This window comes from Hyaena hyaena, unplaced genomic scaffold (assembly GCF_003009895.1).
Source record: "Hyaena hyaena isolate Hyena2069 unplaced genomic scaffold, ASM300989v1 scaffold_668, whole genome shotgun sequence".
NCBI lineage: Eukaryota > Metazoa > Chordata > Mammalia > Carnivora > Hyaenidae > Hyaena > Hyaena hyaena.
This window is the reverse complement of record NW_024081301.1, coordinates 757,776-768,788: the sequence shown is the minus strand read 5'-3', so window position 1 is coordinate 768,788 and position 11,013 is coordinate 757,776. Positions and strand designations below refer to the sequence as shown.

The 11,013-nt window shown below is 39.8% G+C and overlaps 1 protein-coding gene across 1 annotated transcript in view; it reads right to left on the bottom strand.

The window, feature by feature from the left end:
- Positions 1–427: 427 nt before the first annotated feature.
- The window catches only part of CCDC34 (coiled-coil domain containing 34), a 40,463-nt gene continuing 29,877 nt past the window's right edge, over positions 428–11,013 (bottom strand). Inside the window, exon 8 of the mRNA XM_039217095.1 lies at positions 428–791. The gene's annotated coding sequence lies outside the window, so the exon portion shown is untranslated. The remainder of the gene's footprint in view (positions 792–11,013) is intronic.

Below are 11,013 nucleotides of genomic sequence, written 5' to 3'. Positions count from 1 at the left end.
TATTCATTTTGACTTTAGTTCTGTTTTTAAGACCTAAAGTAAAGTGGGATAAAGCCCTTACTTTAAATAAATTCTAGATACTAATAACTATGTTTAAATACTCTTCTACCAAATGACAAGTTATCATGTTAAAATAGAAAAATAACAAAATATAAAATAGTTATAAAAATAAACAAAAAACCTAACACCTCTGAATTTACAAGTATGAATTTTTAGGACCAGCATATATTTTTTTCACTTTTTATATTAAAATAACTTTAGAATTACAAAAAAAGTAAAAAGAAAATATAGTATCAAGAGTTTCCATATACCTTTCACCCTTTCACTCGCTTAGATATAACTCTAGTATATTTACACAACCATTTATAAACATTTGTATAAGCATGGTACATGTATCAAAAATAAGAAATTAACACTGGTACAATACTATTAACCACACTGTAGATTTTATTCAGGTTTCTCTTGCAGGGTCCAATCCAGGATACCTCGTTGCATTTGGTTTCTTTCCCTAGGTTCAATCTGTGATGGTTTCTCAGTCTTTCCTTTTCTTTTATAGCTTAGACTGTTTTGAAGAGGAGTGATTCGGTTTTTTTTGTATCATGACTTTCCATTCAGGCTTGTCTGGTGTTTTCTCATGATTAGACTGAGGTTATGGGTCGGAGGGAAGACTCCCACAGAGGTGAGGCTGCAGTTCCCGCTGCATCATACCAGGGAGTCCGTATCAATCTGTAATATTAACCGTGACCACTTGGTTCAGGTGCTGTCTACCAGTTTTCTCTATAGTCTCTTCCCTAGAAGTGAGACACGAAGAACAGCCCACAGTCATTGGGAGAGGAATTAATCTCCACCTCCCCGGGAACATTTAAACAAAATATTTAAAACTATATGAAAACCACTACAGCAGGGAATGACTCTTTGGCGGGGAGATAGTTTGAAACTATGCCAATATCCTGGCTTCTCTTAAAGCTTTTTGGCTTACTTTGGCATTCATTGGGGATCTTGGCTGCAGCACTTACCACGATGGTGTTCTAATGGCGATTTCTGTTGATTTCTGTTTCTCTCATTCCTTGTAGATAATATTTGCCCTCCCCATCCTGCACATTTAGCACATTTATTTATTTACTTATTTATTCAGACTATTACGGACACGAATCTATGGATATTTGTTTTATTTTGTAGATAATCCAATGACTGTCATTTGTTACTCAAATTATTCCAGCTTTGGCCATCAGCAACGCCTTCTGGTTGGCCTGTGTCCTTCTGATAAGCCCTCACCTCCTCCTCACTCCCTTACTTTGTGATACTATAAGACACTCCAGGCTCATCTTCTATCTTTCCTGCCCCAGTCCTAAAAAACCATCAACCATTTCTCCAAAGAATCCTGGCTCCTTTTATTGAAGACTAGCACTAAGAAAACAAGATCATGGGTATGCCATTACTTCTCAACCCTCCCAAGGAACAGAGCTGGGAAATCTGTGCACCACAGTAGCCACTGTAAACACACATATCTGTTATTATATCTGTACTGACCTGTTCCTATGGGAAACCCTAACCCCTGTCCCATCCCACGGATTTGTCACTTTCATTCTCTAGCAGTAAATAACCTGCCACTCGATTCTTAACATCTAAAATATATTTTACTTATTTGTTCACCCTAGCAAACATGTAAAATGGTGTCAGAGTTGCTGAACTGTACCCCCTGAGAGAAACAAATTTACCAGTGTTTTTGTACAGTTCTTTTTGCCTCTATCCTTACAGAATCTAGGCAAAACACGATTTTCCTGAATTATTTGGGTCAACTCCTTTCTTTCCCACACCCTTCAGGGAGACTATGCCCTATATTTATAATATAGTTAGATTCATTTGTCACAGTCTGCATTCCATCCTGAATCCCCCCGACATCCGGGCTGTTTTGTGTTTTGCAGACAGTAAAAGTTATTCTCATGGTATACAATTCTCTAAGTTTTGAAAAATGTATAGAGTTTTGTAATCCAACACCACAGGACCAGATAGCTCAGAGTGATCACCCTAAAAATCTCATTGTGTTGCAGCAGTGGCAGTTTTAATTCTTTATGCAGACTCATACCCCTTTAAAAATGAAACATACAAGTGACTAAAATAATCATTTCTAGACTAATATTTTTTCATACTCACATTTTTACTTTTTTTTACCCAAAGCTCATGTTCCACTTTATTTTTTTTTTTATTTTTTAATGTTTATTTATTTTTGAGAGAGAGAGAGAGAAAGAGAGAGTGTGAGTGAGAGTGGAGCAAAGACAGAGGGAGACACAGAATCTGAAGCAGACTCCAGGCTCTGAGCTATCAGCACAGAGCCTGATGCATGGCTCAAACTCATGAACCATGAGATGATTACTGGAGCTGAAGTTGGACAATTAACCAACTGAACCACCCAGGTGCCCTTTGTTTCCCCCTTTAAGAAATCACTATTATTTTTTTATGTTTATTTATATTTTGAGAGAGAGAGACAGAGTGTAAGTTGTGAAAGGGGCAGAGAGAGAGAGAGAGACACAGAATCCAAAGCAGGCTTTGGCTCCCAGCAGTCAGCACAGAGCCCTATGCAGGCTCAAACCCACAAGCTGTGAGATCATGACCTGAACTAAAGTCAGACACTCGACTGACTGAGCCACCCAGGCAGCCCAGAAATCGCTATTATTTATCAAACTCTAAAATTCTCTCTTGAAGAAAAATCCGGTTCTTATTACTAACAACATGCATGGACCAAAGTACATGTTGTGTCCCAGGGCAGTTTCCCAACATGTCCACTTTCATTCTCCATCTAGTTATTGGGAAAATATTCCTAAGAGAATCAGAAGGACAGAATAACTTCACAATAGAAATCACAAATTTAGTATATTTAAGAATTGTACAGGCAAGGGAATCAAGTGCAAAAATGAACTATTGGGACCTTGTCAAGATAAAAATCTTCTGCATGGCAAAGGAAACAATCAAGGAAACTAATAGGCAACTGACAGAATGGAAAATTTTAGTTGCAAATGACATATCAGATAAAGGCTAATATCCAAAATCTATAAGGAACTCACCAAACTCCACACCCAAAAAACAAATAATCCAGTGAAGAAATGGGCAGAAGACATGAACAGATACTTCTCCAAAGAGGGCATCCAGATGGCCAACAGACACATGAAATGATGATCAGCGTCCCTCCTCATCAGGGAAATACAAATCAAAACCACACTGAGATACCACCTCACGCTGGTGAGAGTGGCTAAAATGAACAAATCAGGAGACTACAGATGCTGGCGAGGATGTGGAGAAATGGGCACCCTTCTACACTGTTGGTGGGAATGTAAACTGGTGCAGCCCCTCTGGAAAACAGTGTGGAGGTTCCTCAAAAAATTAACAATAGAACTCCTTTATGACCCAGCAATAGCACTGCTAGGAATTTACCCAAGGGATACAGGAGTGCTGATGCATAGGGGCACATGTTCATAGCAGCACTCTCAACAATAGCCAAATCATGGAAAGAGCCTAAATGTCCATCAACTGACGAATGGATCAAGAAGATGTGGTTTATCTATACAATTGAATACTACATGGCAATGAGAAAGAATGAAATCTGGCCACGTATAGCAATGTGGATGGAACTCGAAGGTGTTATGCTAAGTGAAATAAGTCAGGCAGAGGACAGATACCATATGTTTTCACTCATATGTGGAATAGAAGAAACTTAACAGAGGACCAAGGGGGAGGGGAAGGGGAGAAATAGTTAAGGAGTGGGAGGGAGACAAACCATATGACTCTTAAATACTGATTGATGGGGGTTGGGGAGAGGGGAAAAGGGGTGATGGGCACAGAGGAGGGTACTTGTGGGGATGAGCACTGGGTGTTATATGGAAACCAACCTAACAATAAACTATAAAGGAAAAATAAATAGATAAATAAATAAATAAATAAATAAAAATAAAGCTTAAAAAAAAAAAAGAATTGTCCAATGCTTTGAATTTTCCATGCCACTGAAATTCTACTGGGCTGAGATTGACAAAGTTTGGCTGTAACTCTGCTCCCTTTCCCATAAAAATTTAAACAACCATTTTTCTATTTCTGCAAACCAGAATATTTTTATTGCCTCTCTAAATTCTATAATTTGAAAGAGGAATAAATGAGGATGAGTCATTTAAAAGACGTGGAAGGCAGAAGGCAGACAGGTGGACGTGAGGTAAGTTACGGTCCTGGTTAAAATTTGGAAAGAAGCCTTTTCAGAAGCCGAGTCACAACGAAGCACAGTGGTTATCAAGTCTGAGTGATGTGGTTACTCAACAGACAGGAATCTAGGGAAATGTTCAGTCTGCAGACTGGGCAGTCTTGGGAACACTTGGGAATATATCTACTCAGTCTAGCGCTGAGTAAAGCTCTACAGAGAATTACTAAGGCCTCTACAGGTTTAGTCCACCTAAGATTTGAGCAGGAAGAAATAGTTCTTAATCCTCAAGGAGATCACCTGTCCTCATCACTGAAGCAAGCTTTGGTACTGACAGTAGAACAATGTGTGCTAATGTGGGGGTCAATGTAGAAGCTTGAGTAGAGATGGTTTGGGGTGGATAGTAGAATGAACTATGAGAAATCGTATGTGAAATTGTTATGTGTATATGCACTTATACGCATTTTTCTGAGGACAGAGTCCATAGATTTTTGACGATTGCCACAAGTTTCTGAGTCCCCAAAAATGGCAAGAACTACTTGGGTTTAGGTTCTGGGTGGAGAGACTGGAGTTTCCGTAAATTTGTCCAGTCTGATTTCTTGGAGGCTCATATTCTTCCTCAGTGGATACTGTTTCCTAGGAGTAGACATTGCATCCAAAAGGAACTTTATGGGACCACTGCTGTCTGAGCTTCTTGGACTACTGGCCCCACAGTCACTCCTTTCTTCTTAAAACACTCCTTTCTCTGGTTTTTATAACAGTACACTGGTTCTCCTTCTGCAAATCTTCTGTCTTCTGAACTGGTATCTCTTAATCGCTTCATGTTTTCTGAAGGTAGGTATGGTCTAATGATGAGTGTGTCTGTCCTTTGTTTTCTGTCTAAACTCTTTCCCTTGGAGACTTCATCTACCCTTTACTGTTAATTTCTCCATCATGTACTAGAATTTTGTATTCCCAAAATATGTTGGGATATTGCCATTTTGATAAATAGAACCCTCCTCAAATATACTAAATAAATGTAAAATAAACAAAACCTTTGTGATGAACAAAATTATCTTTAAAAGCCCCCTATCAATATTGATATTTCATGATTCAAGCTTCTGGTAATCACACACAGCCCTGCTCCAAACTGCTTGAGTTCAAAATTTCAGAGTAAATGAAATCAAAGTATTATAAAAATTGCAATTTTAGAAAAAGAGAATGGTGAACCTGGATCCCTTAAAACAGCTGTTGCCAGTACAACATTGCAAAATTAATTCAAAAAAAAGTACACAGAGTCTTCAATGATGAAAGAAGGGTCGGTCCTAACCTGGCTGGCGTAGTGAGTCAGAGAAGGCTTTGCAGAGGTAACCACGGGGTTGATTTAATAGTTGGTTTCAAAATGTCAAGTTAGTTTAAGGGAAAGCACTGCAGAAAAAGATTAAAGGAGAGGCATTCCAGAAAGAAAAGACAGAAATAAGGAAAAAGCATAAAAGATGGGAACAACATGGTTTATACCAGGAACTTCCAGAAGTTGGGAGCCTAAGTAGGAAAAGTAACAAGGCAAAGGATGAGATCATGGAGATAGGGCAGGTCAAAAGGGGGTCCTGTATTCCATCTTAAGATTTAAGATCCTTGGCTAGAGAGCACACATCAGAATGGGGGAAGAGGGAAAGAAGCAGTGTTTTACAATTGGCACAGGCTGTGGGTCCTTCTCCAATATTCAGACGCTCCTCCCCCAGGATTGAAAATCACCATGTATAAGACTCACTGAGGACATGTGTTATGCTGGTGTTTGCCATGGGGGCAGGGGGAAGAAAGAGTTGAGAAGCAATGCTTTAGATGTGGGGGGCCATGGGACAGCTGGAAGTGACATTTCTGGGAGGTCAATGGGTTTCTGCGGACAGGATAAAAATGAGGGGGAGAAGACTAGAAGCACAGTGACCAAGTAGGAAGCTGGTCAGCCATCCAAGTGAGAAGGACTAGGGCCATGGTAGGGATGGAGAGGTCTGATTTGAAAATATTGAAGACACTGATTTCCAAATTTGTCTGGAATCGTTTGAGAAGCTTAAAAAAAAAAAAAAAAGCTGTGATTTAATTGATCTGGATGTGGCCTAGACTTTGAAATTTTTAAAAGATCCCCAGATGGTTCTAATGTGCAGACACTGGGCTAGGGAGAGAAATCAGCAGAACTCAGTTGCTGATTGGCTGGAGTTGAAAACGTGGAAGGATGTCAAGGATGGATGAAGCCTGGGTTTCTAGCACTGGACAATACTGTCAGGTGTATCTCGGTGTGGCATTACATGTTCCTTTTCAATCATTTTGTGACACTAATACTTGAGGAAAATATTAACTACGTAGGTCATGAGACCTTATAACACAGGCGATGGAAGTGCCTGGAAGTTTGGAGGCCATGGAAATGGCTCGTCAGATTAACTGTCAGAAGCATAATTGACCAAGGGCCCCAGATGCTGTGCTCTGAATCCACCCCTGTGTTTGAGCCAAGGCCACTCTTCCCACATACTGCTCCCATCCAGGGACTGAGCATAGATCCATAAGATGTGGACTCCTCTCTCCTCTGATGGGCAACTTGGGTTGGGGGGCCTCACTGGCCATGCTTAATTTTTCTTAGAACTTTACCACAACCTAAGGCCTTTCAAGCAGCCTTTCTTCCCTCCCTCTCTCCTCCACATGCATCGGATCTACATCATGGTCTGATGGCTCTCCTGGTCCCTCTGGCTCCGTCCCCATTCCCCTTACAAGCTACTACTCAATCTTTTGCATGACTTATCCTGTTTTGGAGTCTATTGCGCTGAGGATCCAAACTAACATAACAAAGTTTTAACTTTTTTAAAATTAATTTTTCCATCTGATTTGTATGAAATATGGGAAACTCTCCGTTATTTTAACCAAAGATAACTTAAATGAGCTTCCAAGAAACATATTAGCAAAGCTTCAAATTGAAAGCCAAGATATGCCTGCATTTCCCTCATCATATTCATATGGAAGATTTCTGCTCAATCCTAACAAAGAAACCCATTACATTAAAAGCCCCCATAAAGCATACACCTATCTGAAAATGCTACTGCAATTTTCAATGGCCAAATGTTTTATGAAACACTTACAAACTGGCGTCACAATGAAGAAAACATAACAGGTGCATGCGTATTTCTTTTTAACTATACGACTTGTTGGCAAATGTGTATCCTCATATAATCTACGGCCAGGATATAAAATGTTACTTCCATTATCAAAAATTACACAAAATGATATATAAAGCATCTTCTATGTGTCACATATTATGCTGGGTACTTTACATGGTATGTAAATCTTTGCAACCATTTTGTGGAGAAAGTATTGTTAAGTTAATTTTGTAGAGTAAACTGAGATGTGGAGAGGTAGAGACTTGTCTAGTTCCTACAGTGTAGGTAGCAGAGCACATAGTCAAGCTCAACAAGTCTCCTGCTCCCCTGAGCCAGGCTGCCTCCTGGCAGAATCTGGGCATGGACCAGAGGAAGCGTTTCTGAAGTCAATTATTTTTATGCCACATTCTAAGAGGGAGATGATGTTGTCCTCACCATCCCTACTAGGGATAAGCAGTGACAAAGTCCTCATCCTACTAATGCAAAAATGAACCGCAAAGAAGAACAGAAACAGTGCAGAACAGGGCCTTTGCAATCATCTAGTCTAATGTCTTCATCAGATAGCTAAATAAATTGGCAAGAATTCACTCTGTTTTATTGAGAGACAGACATCTTTTGAGGTTTACCTTTTAGATTTACCTCTGTGGGCACTTTGCATCTCAGCGCACACTAACAGAGCAAAGCCCTGGGGTGAGGGAGGTGGAAGTCCCAGACTGGGAAGTGCTGGACAGTTGTGGTGGTAAATGTATTCAAACTAAAGCTGAAAACATTCCACTCCCACGCCACCAAAGAAAAACCAAGATTGCTTCCATCTCCCTCTGGCTCTCAGGTGGTTCCTAGGACCATGAAGCTGGTGGGAAGGGAGAGGCTCCCCCTTTTTCCCAAGTTCTGTGCTAGTTCCATCAGCCAGGAGCACATGAATGAGAAAGGGAAAGGAGGAGGCTCTGTGGTTTCTGGGAAAGAGGAGGGCACTGTTCCTGGCCAACTTCTTTCTCTCGCACATAGGGTACAACTTTCTCCCTGTTGACAGATAATTGAAAATTTTCCCTTCTGGAGTGTTCTGACCACCTTCCAGTTTTAAGAGGAATTTCAGGATACCACTGCCCTTTCTGAAAAATTTTCCCTCAGGCAGACTGCCATTATCAACAGTAGGTAAATATTCACTGCAAAGTAACTTCGTGTGTTTTATTTTTTGTCAAGCCAACATATGAATTTAATTTAGAATACTAATGGGCACAGTAAACACTTGAATATTATTTGCTCTGTTTTCTTTTTTGAATAAAGAAAAATTAGTTTTTAGTTTAAGTCATAAAGTGTAATTTGCCGCTGTAATGTAAACTACTCCATACTTTGTTCTTCATCTGGGCCCTGGACATCACACTAAGCATGTCTGTGAGAGGCCAACCTTTGAATTGCTAATTAGATCACTAGTGATTTATTTTTTAAATAAATAGACCCATCTGTATTACTTCAGAACCTGAAGCCACAGATGGTCTATTTTTATTCATCAAACTTCAAGGTTTACTTTCCTGTGGAATATTAAAGATCTTTCTGTAGAAATGACTAAGATTTTAGAAATTTCCCTTGTAACTTTGTAGAACATGTTAACATATACAAGCCATCTGAAAGGCTCTTTGATGTTTAGAAGCTGTCATATTACCGATCCTTGGTCTTTAAAAGAAAAGTTACACGTGGAACCATTCCTGTTCTAAGTTATTCCTTCCTCTCCAGCCTCCAAAATGATTAAATGCTAAGTTTCACTTCTTCAGGTACTCAAAACTGGGTGCTAGTTTAATCACTTCTACTTGGAAACATTTCTTGACCCCCCAACAAAGTTAGCTTCCTCCTGATGTGCCCCTATAGCTCATACTTTAAGACAGGGCCTGCTTTAACTCTCTGTCTTGGCTAGAATGTAAGCTCTAACAGGTCCATGTCAGGTCAGTCTAGTTGACCACTCTAACTGCAGAATCTAGCACTGTGCTAAATAGTAAGTAGGCATGGAATAATCAAAAGGTTTCATTCATCCCATCTGAACTCTTACGTAGCACTAGTACTTGACATTATGCAAAACCTCTCTTTGCTCCCTTCCCTAGAATTCCCTCCCCAGTGGGAGTGCTCTCCTCTCATCCCCTTCCTCCTTTTCCTTTGCTCTTCCAGTGGCTTCTGTCCTTCTGCCTTATTTCTCTATCAGTTCCCTACATTCTAGACTAGTCCATCTCCTCCCTGCCAGCATGCAGTAGACACTTGATAAAATATGTGTCGAATGAATCAAAGGATGCCATGCTTCAAACTCCCCTGGGGAAACGTTATCCATCTCCATAGTTTTGATAATTATGTTAAACTGAGGAAGTCTAAAAATCTACCCCTAAACTAAATTCCTCACCTGGGCAACAAACCTCTGTCTCCACACGCACCCGTATGTCAGTCTGCTGACAACTACACTTAGGATTTCCAATTAAGAAGCAGATTAATCAAATGCAATTATCTCCTTTCCCTCTCCAACCTCTGCTAAAGTGGCAAAGGAATTTCTTAAAGAAAAAAAGGTACAAATCCACAAGGGCAAGGAGAACGGAATACAATAGCTAATTGAAGATTTCAAATCTGGAAGGTAGAAAGTGGATGGAGGTAAAATAACTGTGTTGGGACAGTATGGATGTAGCATTTTTTTCCCTCATCTCTAAGAATACTAATGATAGTTGCAGTTTTTCCTTCTTTTTAAATTGACTCTGGTTCCTCCAGGTGCTTGTTTTCCTTCCTTTTTCTTTTACTGTTTAAAGGTTTCTAAAACCTGGGGTAGGGAGGGAACTGATTCAGCCTACAGAAATTGCACATGGAGACCCCAGCTACTGAGGAGTCAGAGCTCATGAACTGGCTGGGCTGGAACACTGTGACGTGATAGCTTACATTATGAACGGTGATACATGGAGCCACCTTCCAGACTCTACTCAGGAAAACCAGCTGCTGGCTTATATCCCCCAGGAAGATTAGAAGATTCTTCTCTAGGCCTCAGGAGAAGACTTCCAAGTATTTGGAGGCTTCCTCAACAACAAACAAAATCCACCATCAACAAGCCTGCCTGTGCCCACACAGCTTCCACTCAGCTTTTTAATGCCCCTTTCTTAAGTATGAACAGACAGGGATTCATAGTATGAACATAAATGTCAGACAGGGATTAACAAATGTTTGAGGACCAAAAACAAAAAGAGAGAAAAAGAAAGAAAAAAAGGGCACCTGGAGGAAACACAGCCAATTAAGAAAGGCAAGAAAATGCAATTAGTAAGAAAAGATATTACAACCATAAAATAAGTATAGAATGGTATGAAAAAGGAATAAACAGAAAAAAGAGAGCATGTTTGGTATTTAAAATGAGGTAGCTGTAAAAAACTTAGAAGAAAAAATTAGATGACATCAAAGAAATCTCGATCTCTCATCCTAGAGAGGTGGGGATTGAAGGGACAAATTAAAAAAAAAAAAATAGAGAACTGATTCAGGAACACTAATAACTGCCTGAACAAACTGCAGGAAAAAAGGGAACAGAGGATATTGTGGGAAGGAAATTATCAAAGAAATAATACAAGTAAATGTCCCCCAGGGAGCAGGGCCCAGAAGGGAGAGAGAAGTGAGGCAAACTGGTTTTCCATAAAAAAAATTTTAGTATGATTTGATATTGAAGCCGTGTATATATACTGCCTTCATTATTCATTAGCAATT